We start from the raw sequence: 12,678 nt of genomic DNA on the forward strand, positions 1-12,678 counted from the left end.
ATAACAACTTCTCTCTGATTTCTGAAGCTTAAAATCTACCCCACATTACATAGCGCTTAATTTTTTATAAGATGAAAAGAGCCTGTAGAGAACTAATTTATTAATAATAAATTATATGTTAATTATTTCATTATAATACTTATAATGAATTATAATAATTATAATTATATTACAATAATTATAATATTCAATATATACAATATATATAAAATTTAGCATTTTGACTGCCAATTTACAAAGAACACATGAGACCTCACTTAAGGAACATTAGGCCAGTTATCTTATATTTTCAAATGAAGAAACAAATATTTTCATTTCAAATGAAGTGGGCAGTTAAATGATTTCCCAGGGTCTTAAAGAATTAAAAGTGACTCCTAATCTGTTAAAAATGTTGTTCTTATTTTCTTAGGCATTTAAACATTTCTTCTTCAAACTAATTATTCTAGTTCTTGCTAATGCCTCCTGAAGAAAATCCACAAAAGGTAAAATTTCCGTGTTTGAAGAAATATTGGCAAAATTTGGTTTGTTGAGGCCAGGAAAGGTATTAAGCACAAGTAACAGTGACACGTGTCTGTTACACATTTTCTTCAAGTAGTGGTATTTCTTCAAACCTTTACTTACAGAGAAGTATAGCTAAGGGGAAGCAGCTGGCAACCAGAGAAGGAAGTGGTGGAGATGACGGTTTATGTAGATAGACAAGATGGCCATATTAGTGAGGATGGACTGGCTTGATCCACAATCTGTAAAGAGAGGTAATGATTCTTGTTAAGAAATATTGTATTGAAACTGCATAAATACCATAATTCCCCCTGTAGCCCTACTAAAAAGATATTATATATATGGAGAAGGGATTGATAGATAAGAGGAATATACTTATATGCTGCTTATATGCATTTGTGTGGTTCTGTTTTCCTGATGGTTGATAAAAATATCTCTCTCAAAATAATACTTTTAGGAACAGTTGAAATTGTACTCTCATACTCTCTGAAGCCATGTGGTTTTGTGTTTTTTCTTGTGTGCTTAAACAGACTTATATTGACTCCACCTCTCTGTACTGCTTTCTTAAATAAGTGGTAGGGTAAAACTGACTTAATTTAAATAACCTCAATTTTACTCTTTCACTAAATAAACATTTTTAAGGGGCTACATCTCAGAATTGATCTAGTGAAAGGGCCTAGTATTTTGAGAATTAATGTTTAATACTTGCATGCAAATTTGGCCCACTTCCATTTTCAGTCTGTTCTAGAGGCAGGAGAATGTCATCATAACAACATAAAAGTTGAAAATTCTTTTCTTTCAAAAAAGGAATCTCTGAACAAAAGGCTAAAGTAGAAGGTAAAAGCTAAAGGAACCAAGGACAAAGGTAACTGGCAGAGAAAAGAAAGGTTGGAGCCTGTATACATTTAATGATAGGAAAGCCCAAGAATCCAAAGAACATTTTGGAAGGAATAAATTATTACTTTGTTTTTATTCTATTTAGACACTCACTCTATTAGTCCTTCTTAGCTACTTTATAGTTATATTCAAAATTAAGGAGCAGGTATGCTAGAATGTAATTCAAGTGCTGTTAAACCCAAACCTTTGATATTAGAGATGAGGACACTGAGGTTCAGTAAGGAAAAATGACTTCCCTAATGTCTCAGAGCTAGTTAGTATCAGTGGGGACTAGAATCCAGCCTGCCTAATTCATGGACCGGGATTCTTCGCACTATAACACAGACCAGTTACTGAAATTCAAGGTGGAGAGGATGAAACCTGATACACTGTTGTATTTAAACAGTAGTCATTGTTTATACTTTTATGTTTTTCTGATTTTTTAAAATAAATGATAGTTGACGTTTCTTCCTCGCTTCTAACAAGGGGCACATATTTTCTCCAGCCTTTGATGTTGTTATAGCCTTGGTTTTGTCATTTAGGAAATAATTTCTTCTTTGCTGGAGGACTTCATATCTCATGTAGAATGAGGTTACAACAAGTTAATAATCTAGAGCCGTTGAAGCCCTCTAAGCCAGCTGCTATTAATTAATTTTTATAGCTTATTCTTGGAGCTGCTGCTTAGAGGGAGGGAGAGAGCTGTAGCTTTTCTTGGGTTAATCTTTAGGTAAGAAGGGCAGATCAATGTATTAGCATTAATCAGTACTGAAAATTTTTCTGGTTATAAATTCATATGTCTTTGAGAGACCTGAAGATTTTCTTATTGCTACCTACTTCCTCCTGGAATCCTACAAATGGGCATCCTAAGCCTTATTCTAAGAAGTTTTCCATATAATCAGCCCAAAGGCTACTAGAAGAGATATATACATTTCCTAACCTAATTTGACTTCTTCAGCTCAGAAAAAAGACCCTTTTTGCACAAACATAAAAATGTATACATAAATTTGATCAATTTTCTCTATATCCATTCCTTCTATTTTTCTTTTTAATCTTGACATTTGCTTTTTAAAAGATAGGGAGAGGGATATTCCCAAGTCCTGATGAAGAGTTGTGTATATGTGTTTTGGGAGAAGAAAAATGTGTATATCCCCTGTTTCTTCAGTTGTTGATACGATAATCTTAATACCTTTTTACAAATCTTCTTCTAGAAAAAGCTAGCGGCCTTGCCCTAAAATTATGGCATCTTGTTATATTCACAAATGAAAATTCTAACCCTTTCCCCTCCCCAATATCTGTAAGTCTACCTCCACTAGGGTCTCGAGGTATTTTTTTAGAAGTATGATGTCTTGACCAGTTTGTCTGGAACCTCCACTGGGAGGGTGACAGAGCTAGGGATATTCCTTAATGCCCAGGTGAAGGCATATCCCCAGGCCAGGAATAAGAAGTCTGCTACCAGAATTATAATCTGGATCATGTACAGTGCCAAAAGGGAAAAAAGAAATTGAAGTCAGGAATGCAAAGGAGAAATTCCTGTCTAGAGCCGAGAATATTAGTCATATAGGAGTGAAGTTTGGGACAGAGTGAGCATTTACAGAATCAAGGTATAGGTGGTTAAGATCCAGGTTGATTCCTTTTGTGACACAAATGCCTCAGTGCAGGATTGGAGAGATCTATCTTAACCACAGATCAGATAGGTACAGAAGGGAAGCATTCTTTTAGCTTTCCAGATACCTCTGTAGAAATTAATATAGTACAGATGTTCTAGATTGGGTCTGTAGTAAGACTTGAGAAGCATAAAATGAATATGTAACAAAAATCTTAAGAACCTCCGGATTTTTGAGAAGATAGTTTTCAGGTCAGTCTGTTGTTAAATGTTTTGGATCCTTTCCCTAAAAACTTTGCGTATGGTTTCAGGGGTCATAGAAACACAGATGTACTTAATAATGCTGTTGCTATCTAAGGTAGTTTTCAGATTTGACCCCAAACTGATAGCACATTTTGCATGCAGTTGGTTAAATAGTACCTAGCTCAGAACCACCCAGATAAGGGTTTGTCCAATGTCAAGTCTTTGAGAGCAACATACCACATTATGTTATCCTGATACGTTACCATTTTGGGGTAGAGTTAATAAGAAACAATTCATTAAGCATTAGAACATCGACAAGGTGGCATTATAGAGGCTGAAGGACTTGATACAGTCTTCAGATTGCCCAGACTTTGCAAAGAAAGGTACTGTAGCACCTCTCTACCTCACAGATCTAGATTGACTTACAACTTCCTTCACCCACCCCTAGATTCAGTCAAAGTTTATATAAGAGGGCAAAATGAGCAGCAGTGGGAACAGTTCCTAAATTGTCACTTGATTAAGGTTGCCAGCGAGCTGAGATTCTCCATGCTGGTATTCTACGAAAGAGAGAAAAGCCTTGAGAATAAGATGCAAAGACAGATAATTCAGCCCCAAGAGATAATATATATACCCATTTGGCCAGGACATAGGCTTTAAGCATGTAAGTACTGCTCTATCAGTCTTTGAGGGGTTATAACTTCTTGGCTTCTGGATCGAAGAACACCTCCCTGATGGCAACCACTGAAACTCACAAATATGCTGTTGGCGTGGTAGAGAGATAGAGGATAGAACTCCCAAGCTGTGGGATTGATGATTTCTGTTCAGCCCCAGCACTAAAAGATAGTAAGAGAGCAGCTCAAATACATGCTGCTCCTCAAAGCCCCTCTCAGACCTTTGGGGCACATTTCCTGTGTAACATCCTTATGCACTTAGCCACCTGCTCCCCTCAGTAACAGTAGCTTGTTGGACAGTGATGAGTTTTAGTCTCACTGTGAATGGGTCCATTGGATTAGCACAGGGTCTACAAAGCTGCTCCAGTGCTCAGGAGTCTAACGTGTCCATGCCTCCTAATAATTCCAGGAGAAGCTATTTTCGGAGATGAAAAGTCGACAATGAAACATAAAAAGGAGGGATGGATTTGGACCCAGCCATCCTGGGTTATTTCCTGGTTAGAATCGAGGCATTTCAGGTGGCTGTGCTTGTTTAAATGGTCTGTCACGCTGAAGTACAAGCAGAACCGTGATCGTTTTTCCTGCCCAGTAAGCATATACATTGGCTTCAGATCTTTTTCCATTACAAGCCTCCCAGGGTCCCCCCAGTGGACCTAGTGGCTCTCAGACTGCTGACTAGTCTCCCTTCTAACAAGGTACGCTAGACAGCTAGTTTGCCTGACTTTCTGTCCAGCGCCCTCTGTATCATTCTCTTTCTCCCCCTCTCTACCCAAGAAGAAGCTTGGATTTAATGTAGGGGTCCGGTGGATGATTTATGTGCTTCTGAGCATGGAGCTGAGGGTGATTTGAAAGTGAAATCATGTAGCCAAAGCCCTCAAAATTGAAGGGAGAATCCAGGCGTAAGACAACTAGACAGAAAGTGGAAATTCACATAGAAGGTAACAACAAAACTCCGAAATATCAAGACTGGAGCAAGAGGGTTCAAAAAGAAGGGTAAAATGTAGAATCTTGAAATACTCCAAGATACAGCAGCGGTGGCCACGAGTACCTTCATATCCCCGGGTAGGGAAAGAGCTCTTGAAGGGCTCTAAGCTGGCTCAGATTCCAGGTTGGTTTATATACTACCAACACCACTCCCATCCTGGTGTCTGTGCTAACACATACCCCAGGGAGCCTGCCAAGCTTTCATAGAAACAAATCAAGTTCAGATTTAAAGCTTGGAGATAGAATTCTGTTACTAATGGCTGATAGGATCTCAGCTCTTACTCGTTCTTGCAACAGCGTCTCAACTTGAATTTTAGATTTGTATTAGGTCTTGCTTATTTCACTTCATTCTCAAAACAATCCTATGAGATGGGTCATATTCCCATTATACGTTATTGCAAGGACAGACGTCTTCATTTGTCCTCGAGTAGTTGACACTGAATGTTAAATCTATAAATTCCAAAAGTCTCCTATCAGGAGTTGTTCAGTTAAGACTCATTATATTAGTAGTTTCTGTGCAGTAGGCAGCACTGTTTTGTGAGGTATCATTCATTTCTCTGACCTCACTGGAACAGGTACTAGAGAAGTATTTTTAAAAGAGTTAAAATAGAGGGAAAGAATAAAAAGAGAGAACACAGAAAATCTTTAGGGAAAAAAATGTAATAGTAAATCTTATTACTGGCTATTAGCATAACTAATTTTTCTTTAGCATGGAAACACTCCCCAACTAAATTTTATGAGATTAGCATAAGCTTAATACAAAAACATGACAAGAGGAATATGAAAAAGGGCAATTAAAGGCCATTCTCAATCATATATATATAAATGAAAAAATTCTGTGCAAAATATTAGCAGTGAGTCTAGCAATGTATAAAAAGTTATACATTGGGGCTGGCCAAGTGGTGCAGTGATTAAGTTCACGTGCTCTGTTTTGGCGACCTGGGGTTCACTGGTTTGGACCCCAGGCCAGACCTAGGCACCACTCCTCAAGCCATGCTGTGGCAGGTGTCCCACATATAAAGTAGAGGAAGATGGGCACAGATGTCAGCTCAGGGCCAGTCTTCCTCAGCAAAAAGAGGAGGATTGGCAGCAAATGTTAGCTCAGGGCTAATCTTCCTCAAAAAAAAAGTTAGACGTTATCACCAGTTCCAGGAATGCCAGGTTAGTTTTGTGGAATTTATCCCATTAAAAACTCTTAGAAAACTAGGGAAAGAAGAAAACTTCCTTAATCTCTAAAAGACATCCATAAAAATTCTGTGGGAAAAGTTATGCTTAAAAAGAATACTGTCAATGTTTAACTGTTAAGATTGGGAGCTTATTCAGTAGTGTACTGGAATCCCAGCCAGTGCAGTAAAGCAAGAGAAAGTAATGAGAGAATAAGAATTTACAAAGTTCTTGTATACTAAGTCAGTACACAAAAATGTATTTTGCATTTCTATACTTCAACAAAGAATTAGAAAATGAGATTTTTAAAAAGAGGTACGTAAATAGAGATACCTTGTTCAGGAATACTAACACAAAAGATTTTATGTTCTTCCCAAATTTCTAGATTAAGTACCGCTCATCAACATCCCAACAGAGTATCACTTACGTTCATCAAGGAATCAAAGTTAATCCAAATGAGGTAGTTGTGTAGCTGTTAACTGCAAACTGATGCCCCCTTTGAGAGCAGTTTGGGGGTCCATTTCAGGTACATTTTATGAAATAGAAATTTGACACTATTGAAGCCTATCATCCATAGACTTCCTAGAATCCTTACATATTTGAAGACCATTGACATATGTCACTTTCTTCCATGTAACAAGTAAAATTTGCCTTTTTTAAAAAGTGACTTCAGAATCTTCAGAAAAGGACAAAGCTGTGAATTTATAGATACCAGTCCAGGTTTTACTTACCTGTTTGCCTTCTGGTGACCAAGACCGCTTCCTTCCTCTTTTTCTAGATACATAGTCTCATATTCTGAACAACCGTCTCATCTTTATTTTTTTCCATCCAATCTTAGGTTTTTGTTAAAATGTGGTTTTGTTTTGGTTTTTTGATGTATGAAATGGGAAGATCTTTTATCCTTATTTTTCTTTCTCCACTGAACTTATTATGTTCTCTCTCCATGTTTTCATCGTAGCAAAATGTTTCATTGCCACACACAAATCTAACTCAGTGATTTCAAGCATGGACTCTGGACTCAAACTGCTGGAAATGAAATTTGGCTTCACTATTTACTAGCATTATGATCCTGGGGAATTTAAACTTCTCTGTTTTCTCATCTGTAAATTGGGGAGATGGGCATAATGGTGTCTGTCTCATAGAGTTGTTATGAGAGGATTAAATAAGGTTAATATTTATTAAGTTTGACAGCAAGGTTTAGCTGTGTATTTTGATAAATAAACACTAGCCTGGTTTTCATAACCTAGCAAAATTTCAAACGTGCAAATTCAGATTCTTCAGTGTCAAGGGTTAGTGAGAACACTGATTTGTTTTGTTTTAGAAACTTAAGCTCAGCTAACATTGGCTTTTGAGTGACTTCTGTGTGGCAGCCAATGCTAGAAGTAGGTATTCTTGAATGTTAAGTATATACAATGAAGAGTGTGTGCATGATCTGGTTCAAAACAGTAAGAACAGACACATCCATGTAGTTGGTAAATAGTAATTTATAAAGTCGGTCAGCTGATTAATTGTACAGTAAAGAGGAAACATTTTTAAGCCCAAGAAGTTTAACTCTTTTTGAAACAGGACTTCCTGGGCCCTTCATATACATTTCCATGCTTTTAGAAAATACCTTTTAATAATCTATACAGAGTGGAATTTAATTTTCCAGTGATAATTCATTGAGTACTACAGATGAAAAATATCTAAAAAATTTTAAAAATTAGAGAGTTTGTAGGGAATATGTTTAAATTTAAATTTCTTGAAAAATTGAAATATATGAAGTTTTTATTTTAGAAATTTAAATATTTTGAATACTTGACTGCTCGTTTTCATGTTTAATATATTAAAATTTAAAGTATATTCAATTAGATTTTAAAATTTACTTAGAAGTATTAACTCAGTTTCATTTTATTTAAATATACAAGTTGCTAGACAATAGCATCTCTTTATTTTGTTTCGATTGATGGGAAGAAATTCAAGCAAAATAAATCTACATTAGAGTAAAACTAAAAATATTTTTATACTTTTCAAAACATTGTCCTCCCCCCCCAAAAGAAATGAAAGCAGAGACTGGAACAGATGTTTGTTCACCCATGTGCATAGCAGCATTATTCACAATAGCCAAAAAGTTTTCTTCGACAGATTAATGGATAAACAAAATGTAATATATACATACAATGGAATAATATTCAACCTTTAAAAGGAAGGAAATTCTGACACATGCTACAACATGCTGAACCTTGCAGACGTTATAGTAAGTGAAATAAGCCATTCACAAAAGGACAAATGTTGGATTATTCCACCTATTTGAGGTGCCTAGAATAATCAAACTCAAAGAGACACAAAGTACAGTGGTGGTTGCCAGGGGCTGAGGGAAGGAGAGAATAGGGAGTCCATTGCTTAATGAGTGCAGAGTTCCCCTTGCGGAAGATGCAAAAGTTCTGGAGGAGACCAGTGGTGATGATTGCACAACAATGTAAATGTACTTAATGCAAAAGAACTGTAAGCTTGAAAATGCTTAAAAGGATAAATTTTATATTATGTATATTAAACCACAATTTAAAAAACAAAACATTGTTTCCCCACAGACCAGGAGGTATAGAAATCACTCATTTTGGAAAACTGAGAAATGGGAATCTTTCTTACCCCCTTACGAATACCTCCACTCCCTTCCCCCACCTCATCACTGCGCCCACTCCCCCCATTACAACTCATAAACTGTGACTTACTGAATATAAATTAATGCGCTTCTTTAGGTGCTTTGTTTTTAGTGGTGGGGGAACTTTAAAAATCTCTGAAGTTTTTCAAATTACAAATTTCTTCATTCTTTTACAAGCTGTGGAAGATTGAGTGAATCTGATGCTTACAAGAAGGAAAAGAAGTTTAGTCATAAAGTTTTAAAATTAGAAGAAACCTTAATATCTAGCTCAAACTCTTCATTTTATAGAAAAGGAAAATTTGGTAGAAAAGGTTGACTTCCCTAAAGTCACCAACTTTTTAGTAGTGAAACCAGAACTAAAATCCAATTCTCTTAATTCTTAGCTTAGTGTTTTATGCACTGCACTGTACTCATTGGAAGAATTTACTGAGTAGAATCGCTAATTGCTTTACTGGACCAAATAGTTAAAGCTGTACCATATCCTTGAATATTTGTTAAGTATCTTCTCTTCCCATTGAAGACGGTAAACAGAACACATTTGTTTATTCCATAGACAGAGATGGATGGATGTGTGTGAGAGAGAAAAAGAGAGAGAGATTGAGAGACTTGAGACTGACTCTCAAAGTATTCTACATCCAGAAATTTTCTTTATTTTAGTAGTTACAGGAGTTCCAAGCCTGAGGCCAGTCAGTCCTGTTCAGACTAGAAGTCTTCTAGGTCAACAGGCTTACACAAATATAAAGGGAACTCAGTTTAGTTTTTGCTCATAAATATGAACAGTCAATGAAGAAGCAGTCCAACAGCATGAAAATACAAGATGAACAAACAGAAGGAACAAACATTGTCTAAAAAACACTTATGGACAGAACAACAACAAAAACTTGTCTTAGTATTCTAAGAGAGATTTGAGAGGTTATTGTACCCATAAAATAAAGAGTTTTAATGTTAAAGTTGATTTTACACTCTAGAATGCTAATGTAGTGATCTGTAAGATAAACTAGAAAAAATTCCCTAGAACATAGAGCTGAAGGAGATGGGGGAAAGGAGAGATAAGTTTATAGGTATGTTGGATAGCCCAGGATCCCTAAATAGGAATTCCTGGTGGAATAGACAAGCTAGAGAGGAAGTAATCAAAGAAATAGTAGAAGAAAACTTCTCTGAGCTAAAGCAAGTCCTGGGTTTTAGATTAAAAGGATCTGTTAAATACCAAGGAGAATGGATGAAAAATAACACACACTTAGATATAGTATCATAAAATTTCAGAGCTAAGGATAAAGGAAAATCTCATAAACTTTTTTGTGGGAGAGAGATGAGACTCACGTAAACAGAAATCATGGGCCGGCCCGGTGGTGTAGTAAAGTTCCCACATTCTGCTTCAGTGGCCTAGGATTCAGATCTCAGGCGCAGACCTACACACCGCTTGTGAAGCCATGCTGTGGTGGCATCCCACATACAAAATAGAGGAAGATTGGCACAGATGTTAGATCAGCGACAATCTTCCTCACCAAAAACAAAACAAAAATATGATTTACTTTCCCAGGCCTTTGGGAACAAGGCACGGCAAAGTGCTTGGAGATGTATTCCAGCAAAACCAAACAAAAAAGAAGCATACAAAAAGGTTAAAACGTGAGATCAAGAAACAACAGAAGTAGGTGATGAAAAGAAATCCTAGGTAGACAGGCAGCTGTGCTGTGAACTGGCCCAGAACATAATTGAATCCATGTTGTTTTTTGAAGACATTCCTAGAATCCAGTGAGTTGTTTTAATCTGATTCTAAGAATGTCTTCAAAAACAACATGGATTCTCTTGCACAAATTCTAAGAATAAGAAGTTAGAATGTGTTAAATATGATAAAAGCTTATGAATTTTCTGAAAATTAAAAAAAAGGCAGAAACTCCAGGAAAATTAAAGTCTCTTCAGAAAGTCCAAATATGAAGTAAATTGAAACATGCCTTATTTTTGAGCAATTACCACAGTATAAACACCTTAACACTTGGAATTTAGTGACAAAATGACTACTCATTCTCTGGGTTTTATCCACCCTGGTTGGATGGCAGTGTATAATATTGTAAATATTTTTATCGCTGCCTAATTTTTTTTTTTTTAAGAATTGTGTCAGCTCTCAGTCTTTTAACACTTTGAATATATTCTTTTTATGTCTGCAACTTTTTTTTTTTAAGGTATGCTTTTTGGTGAGAAAGATGGGCCCTAAGCTGACATCTGTTGCCAATCTTCCCCTTTTTTTTTCTTTCCCCAAAGGCCCGGTGCATAGTTGTATATCCTAGTTGTACCTCCTTCTAGTTCTTCTTTGTGGGGTACCGCCTCAGCATGGCTTGACAGGCAGTGCTAGGTCTGCGCCCAGGATCCAAACCAGTGAACCCCGGGCCACCAAAGGGGAGTGTGCAAACTTAACCACTATGCAACCAGTCTGGCCCACTTGGCCTGTTGCCCAATTTTAAAAAATCAATCTATAGATAAAACACAGTTATAAATAGTTATAAAACAAAATAATAAAAAAACTTAATGTGAAAGTAATTATATAGCCAACATTAATGGTATACGATTACATAGGGAGCCAGTAGAAACTTCCTAAAATTGGTGAAACAAGAAATGGAGATTCATGTATAATATTTAAAGTTATAAAAATAACCAGTAAAGGGCCAGCCCCGTGGCCGAGTGGTTAAGTTTGCACACTCCGCTTCGGCAGCCCAGGGCTTTGCTGGTTCGGATCCTGGACGCAGACATGGCACCACTCATCAAGCCATGTTGAGGCAGCGTCCTACATGCCACAACTAGAAGGACGCACAACTGAAATATACAACTATGTACTGGGGGCATTTGGGGAGAAAAAAAGCAGTGAAAAAAAAAAGAAGATTGGCAACAGTTGTTAGCTCAGGTGCCGGTCTTTAAAAAAATAAATAAATAGATAACCAGCAAAAACTGAAAGTAACAAATCAGAATGAGCAGAGGAGGGAGAAAAATAGGGTAAATTCTCTGAATCTTTCATAATGAAGATACATTATGATAATAGAGGATAAATATACAGTAGTGAAAAACAGGACTAAAAACAAATGACCCGAAGTTGTAATTTCTGGGATTGAGTCTGATTTGAGTTGGGGTTGGAATTAGGGAAGAGACTTTTTGTTTTAAAATTTTTCTTGAATTTATACAAGCATGTGGCCAAATGATTCTGTGAAGATTGTTACAAAAATTGGGAGACCCGGGTCCCCTATCTCCTTGATATATCCCTTCCCAGGGGCATTTACTTTCTTTTGATTCTTTTGATGTTTATATCTCTAGGAAACAATGTTCTATTTCTCCTTCTTGCATGTTGACATCTCGCTTATTGAAAAGGATATAACTCTCCCTCACTGTTGCACGCATCCTTCCCATTCCCCCAACTTCCCCATGTAACCTCCCGTGTTAGTGTCTGTAGGTCTTTCTTTCAGGTTAGTCTGATTCCTCAGAGAGTCCTTCCAATGTAAACCTCTGGTCTTCTGAGTTGGGGAGAGTATCTAGGAAACCGAATTCTTAAATTGACTTTTAACCAGTCTTGTATTAGCTTGGCAGAGAGACGTTTTTATTTTGTAACCTCCTATGAGGTTTGAATTTTTTAAAACCATTTCTTGTAACACTTTTATAATTACAGTGTTATTTTTAAAAATATTAAATCTTAATTATGCAGCTTGTTTAACAATTATTTGAATGTAGTGGTAGTGTTATCACCATGTACATTTCTATCTTTTGACTCTGGCTCCAGTATATTTTACACTAATTTCAGTTGCCTGAGAACAAAGGCTGTGCTGTTTGGTAGTTTTTTTATTTATTGCAACAGCTTAATTTATTTACCACTTGGTGAGGAATGGCTGATTGGATACGTGTTCATGTACAATGTTCACCATAAATAGTTTTATAATCTTTTTTATAACTCTTAGAAGTTCAAAATGAGATACCAATAGTATGAGCCCTCTTTTTGAAAAAGATTGTGTTCATCATTG

At 36.5% G+C, this 12,678-nt stretch overlaps 1 protein-coding gene and 1 non-coding gene across 5 annotated transcripts in view; both read left to right on the top strand.

Moving 5' to 3' along the window:
* Positions 1 to 12,678, top strand: part of ABHD17B (abhydrolase domain containing 17B, depalmitoylase) — a 45,470-nt gene that overhangs the window by 13,981 nt on the left and 18,811 nt on the right. The window lies entirely within an intron of this gene.
* MIR8951 (microRNA mir-8951) lies at positions 10,373 to 10,505 on the top strand. Its single transcript, NR_127948.1, has one exon. It is a non-coding gene; the product is annotated as a microRNA mir-8951 (primary transcript).

The sequence above is a fragment of the Equus caballus genome, chromosome 23 (assembly GCF_041296265.1).
Source record: "Equus caballus isolate H_3958 breed thoroughbred chromosome 23, TB-T2T, whole genome shotgun sequence".
NCBI lineage: Eukaryota > Metazoa > Chordata > Mammalia > Perissodactyla > Equidae > Equus > Equus caballus.